The following is a 5,703-nucleotide window of genomic DNA, read 5'->3' as shown; positions in this document are numbered from 1 at the left end:
ATGCGGGTACCATGGAGCTCTGTCCATGCTAAAGGATTGCCAGCCCTGCTGTTTTTGCCTGTTTACCAGGGATTTGCGCAGGTGTAGTTTACCACTGTGCTTTGATCTTTCCCACAGCAGGGCAGGAATCTCAAGCATGTTCAATAGGGTGCCTCTAAGTCTACCATCTGCCTATGTTATCTAAACACAGATGTTTTACTTGTTAAACACACAAGGATAAACAACAATTAAAATGATATATGTATTTTTCTACACCCCAAATGCAGGTCACTTAAGCATGTTTATAATCATCCCTCCTTCCCTCCCTCCCTTGGCCTCCAGCTGCAGGCAGGTGGGGTGTCCCAGCAGTGGAGGGCCTGCTCTAGCAGGGAGAGATGAGCAACAACAGTAATAAGAGAGCACCAACAACAGCTAGACAGCCTTAAACAAGACTGCCTTTGAGTTAAGAAAGATCCAGCGCCTTATATCTGTGCAGAACCCCTCCCATCTAATATCGTTGAATGGCACTATGTTGTATGGGGGCCAGAAATGACTCCCTGTGAAGGTGGCTATTACCATGGGAAAATAATATTCCCCAAAGAATTTCTTTTTAAACCTCTTAGTATTTATATGATTACACCTAATGGAAGGTTTAAGTGTAGTACAAGGTTGCGTCTTTCAATCACTGATTTCCACCTGAATACATGGAATCTAGCTTGGCCAGTCCCAACGATCTTCACGGGCTGCCTTAGTTTTATGGTGGAAAAGAACCCCACACTGGGCAGCACAGAGACATCAGAGTTCACAAAGACAACTCACGGCACAAAGCTTAGCTTTTAGTTTAAAAGATAAAGACTTCTGTGACCTCTTCCCTGAAATGGTGGAGGAGATTAAACAAAAATAGTAAGCACAAAAAAGATGCCTCGTTTACCAATGGAAGTGCAACATACAAGGCAACTGGACAAAGACAATGGAGACCAGTTGCATATACTCCAGTTCCAGGTATTATATTATGGCAAACAGGTGTACAAGCATCTAGTCAGTGGACTGAATTGGTTGCAGCATCTCTTGCTATCCTGGAAGGGAAGGCACATCACGTTACTTATACACTGACAGTTGGGTTGTATACAAAAGCCTCACAACGTGGTTACCCCACTGGGCCCAAGAGGATTAGCATGTACAAAGATACCCTATATGAGGGGCAGATATATGGCAACAAATTTGGCAATAAGTACAAAGGTATCCTTTAAATTAAGGCATGTCTCAGCTCATCAAAAAGATGATTCACTTGAACAAAATAATAGGGTAGTAGATGATATGACCTCTGCCGAAGTATGTGCCCAAGCTATAAATGTGCATATAGCTTGTGGACATCGTTCAGCTCATACTGTGTGCACATGGGACATTGCTCACAATCAAACTCCTCTGCCTTTACATATTTATAAAGCATGTGCACATAATTGTACTATTTGTACACAGCATTATATAGGCCATGGGGAAAGATGAAACAGGGTCAGTGGGCCTTGAATACCTGGCAGGTCAATTACACGGGCCCCCTGCTCCTGTTGAGGGGCTGGTGATATGTATTTACTGCTGTGGATACAGTGTCAGGACTCTTTTTTGCTAAACCCACCGAATATGTTAATCAGCATAACACAGTTGAAGCATTAGAACAACTTATTCATCAATATGAACCTCCTCAACAAATACAAAGTGACCAAGGAACACACTTTGGTAGACATAATGTCCAAGATTGGCCTCAAGGGCTAGTGACAGATTGGATATTCCACACTGCCTACCATCCCCAAGCTAATGGCTTGATTGAAAGAATGAATGGGATGCTGAAGGAACAATTAAGGAAGCTAACCAGTACTAAAACTTTACAACATTGGAGTTTACATCTTACTACAGCAGGGGTTTTTGTTAAACAACTGGAATATTCGTAATCAAACACCCTATGATCATATTATAACACCTTCAGTACAAAACATGGTGAGGACTGAAATTCTTCCAGATGGTATCTCTCCCAAATTATTAACTATAGGGAAAATGGAATTGCTTATATGGACAGACTGCATGGTGGGACCGCAACTGATTAGCCTAGATGTGAAGATTCATATAATAACCCCTGAGAATGCCATATGGTTCTGTACCCCAACTTCTCCTCTTATTTTACATCCCCTGTTGATACCAGATTCTTGAGTTCTTGTATTTCAAGTATCTTCAATGAATACTTGTGCCTTATCTAGAGGAGATAGCATTGGAACAGTGTTATTGGTGTCATGAACTGTCCTGGGTTCAGCTGGGATAGAGTTAATTTTTACAGGAACCTGGGAGGTGGGGGGCATAGCCGGGGCAGCTGACCTGAACTGGCCAAGGAGCTATTCCATACCATGTGACATCATGCTCAGTATATAAAGGGGGAGCGGGCCGGGGGGTGGGCTCTTCTTTTCGGTGGGGGAAGTGGCAGAGCGTCGGGTCCCGGGTGGTGAGCAGTTGCACTGTGCATCACTCTTTTTGTATACTTTTTTTCATTAGTACCGTTGTTGTTGTTGCAATTTCTTTGTGTTGTTCCAGTAAACTGCCTTTATCTCAACCCTCGAGGTTCCAGGTTTGGTTTTTTTTTCTCTCCTCCGTCTTCCCCCCATCCCACCGGAGGGGGGCGGGAGGAGTGAGTGAGCGGCCGCGTGGTCCTTTGTTACCGGCTGGGCTGAAACCACGACAGTCCTTTTTGGCGCCCAACGTGGGGCACGAAGGGTTGAGATAACGACAGATCTGGCCAGAGCGTGTTGAAACAAATTTGTCATACGCATTTCTTATACTAGATAAATAGATGTTAGTCACAATGTTGATTCAGCTGTTTACATGGTGGCGTTTTGTAAGTTCTTATATGCTTTATGTATTGCCTGTAGTTGCGTATCTCATCTCTGGGAGAGTGATTGGGATTATCATTTTGCTGTACTGGGCAATGTCGACTTGTGAAATGATTACATCACTGGTCATGAGGTTAAGCGGTTATCTGTATGAGGCAGTGATATCATTTCCAGACTTTGGGCACCTTCTGTCGGATTTTATTGGTAATTACACCCAACCCATGGGGAAGTCAGGGGGGGATACTTCCCCCCATCCGTTCCCCTCCCTTTTCTCTTTCCAACTAATTACAACAGTTTTCGAGAATTTTGAATATCCTTGGGATGCGCAAGCCTGTGTGCTGTTAGTGCTATGCCTCCTGACTATGTTTCAGGTCTTGTCTAGGGCTACAAAGAGGCTCTTTAAGAGTACCACCCAGAGATCTGTCCCAAAGCTGGATATTCATGGGTGGCACGGCGTGTGGGAGGATGTGGGCAGGTATCTAGAGAACTTCTCACCTCCAGTGACTTGGAAGTTCACTCCCGAACAACTGCAGAACCCTCATGAAGTGATAGAATTTTTGAAAGGAAAATGCTGTGGCTATCCCAGAGACACACAACTCACTACACTGTGCTGGGCCCTGGCCGGTATCTACCAAACCCTGCTTGATACTATGCAGCACCCCCAGGGGGAAAAGGGGGAAAAGATGGAAAACAAGACAACATGCACCGTGGCTGCCCCAACCCCGACAACATGCACCGTGGCTGCCCCAACCCCGACAACATGCACCGTGGCCGCCCCTACCACGACAACAGGTACCATGGCTGCCCCTACCCCGGTGACAGATACTGCCACTAAACCAGAGAACCAACCTGTGCCAGTATCAGTTGCCCCTGTACAGAAAAAGAAACACACAAAGAAATCAGTTCGCTCAGTGAGAGATGAAGATGAACCAGGGTCATCGCGAGAACAGGAGGAAGAGGCAGAACCTGAAATAATTACCCGATCTCTATCCCTGAGTGAGTTGCGTGACATGCGAAAAGATTTTAGCCGCCACCCAGGTGAGCACATTGTTACCTGGCTGCTCCGATGCTGGGATAATGGGGCTAGTAGTGTGGAATTAGAGGGTAAGGAAGCCAAGCAGTTGGGATCTCTGTCTAGAGAAGGGGGTATCGACAAGGCGATTGGGAGAAAAACACAAGTCCTCAGCCTCTGGAGGCGACTTCTGTTAGGTGTAAAGGAAAGATACCCTTTCAGGGATGAAGTTACATGTCACCAAGGCAAGTGGACCACCATGGAGAGAGGTATCCAGTACCTGAGGGAATTAGCCGTGCTGGAGGTGATTTATAATGATCCAGAAAATGCGCAGTCACCCACAGATCCAGATGAAGTCCAATGCACACAACCGATGTGGCGGAAGTTTCTACGAAGTGCACCACCAACCTATGCCAACTCATTGGCAGTAATGTCCTGGAAAGAAGGCTATGGACAAACGGTGGATGAATTGGCTGTCCAACTCCGGCAATATGAAGGAAGTCTCTCTTCCTCCCTACGGGCCTGTGTCTCAGCTGTAGAGGAATTGTCCCGAGAGTTCCAGCAATTCAAAGTAGATATGTCCTCCTCCTCACCTGTACAGGCCCGCATTGCAGTTATTGGGAGTAAGCGTTCCTCTGCCCGAGAGAGAGGAGAGAGAAAGTACACACGACGGGCTAACCTGTGGTTTTACCTGCGTGACCATGGAGAGGACATGAGGAAGTGGGATGGAAAACCTACCTCAGTCTTGGATTCACGGGTACGGGAGTTGCGAGAAAAAGCAACCAGAAAAGAAGATTCTTCTTGGAAAACTGCTGCTCCAGTTTCCCGTGAGCAGTCCCCCGGGCGCAGTAGATGGGCCGATCTCATTTCTGATCCTCTTGAAGGGACTTCTGATTCACATGTGCAAAAAGTGGGTAACAGATATTCTAACCAGGATTAGAGGGGCCCTGCCTCCAGCCAGGTGGAGGAGAGGGACAACCGAGTCTACTGGACAGTGTGGATTCGATGGCCTGGCACGTCAGACCCACAGGAATATAAGGCTCTAGTAGACACTGGTGCACAATGTACCCTAATGCCATCAAGTTATAAAGGGGCAGAACCCATCTGTATCTCTGGTGTGACAGGGGGATCCCAAGAGCTAACCGTATTGGAAGCCGAAATGAGTCTAACCGGGAATGAGTGGCATAAGCACCCCATTGCAACTGGCCCAGAGGCCCCGTGCATCCTTGGTATAGATTATCTCAGAAGGGGGTATTTCAAGGACCCAAAAGGGTACCGTTGGGCCTTTGGTATAGCTGCATTGGAGACGGAGGAGATTGAACAGCTGTCTACCCTGCCTGGTCTCTCCCAGGACCCTTCGGTTGTGGGGTTGCTGAAGGTTGAAGAACAACAGGTGCCAATTGCTACCACGACGGTGCACCGGCGGCAATATCGCACCAACCGAGACTCCCTGATCCCCATCCATAAGCTGATTTGCCAATTGGAGAGCCAAGAAGTGATCAGCAAGACTCACTCACCCTTTAATAGTCCCATATGGCCCGTGCGGAAATCTAATGGGGATTGGAGACTAACAGTAGATTATCGTGGGCTGAATGAAGTCACGCCACCGCTGAGCGCTGCTGTGCCAGATATGTTAGAGCTTCAATATGAACTGGAATCAAAGACAGCTAAGTGGTATGCCACAATTGACATTGCTAATGCATTTTTCTCCATTCCTTTGGCAGCGGAGTGCAGGCCACAGTTTGCTTTCACTTGGAGGGGTGTCCAGTACACCTGGAATCGACTGCCCCAGGGGTGGAAACACAGCCCCACTATTTGCCATGGACTGATCCAGACTGC

At 47.0% G+C, this 5,703-nt stretch overlaps 1 pseudogene; it reads left to right on the top strand.

The window, feature by feature from the left end:
* Positions 1–374: 374 nt before the first annotated feature.
* LOC104312863 (ubiquitin-conjugating enzyme E2 J2 pseudogene) lies at positions 375–883 on the top strand (annotated as a pseudogene).
* The last annotated feature ends 4,820 nt before the right edge of the window (positions 884–5,703 follow it).

The sequence above is a fragment of the Haliaeetus albicilla genome, chromosome 23, assembly GCF_947461875.1.
Source record: "Haliaeetus albicilla chromosome 23, bHalAlb1.1, whole genome shotgun sequence".
Lineage (NCBI taxonomy): Eukaryota > Metazoa > Chordata > Aves > Accipitriformes > Accipitridae > Haliaeetus > Haliaeetus albicilla.
This window is presented reverse-complemented; position numbering and strand designations above follow the sequence as displayed.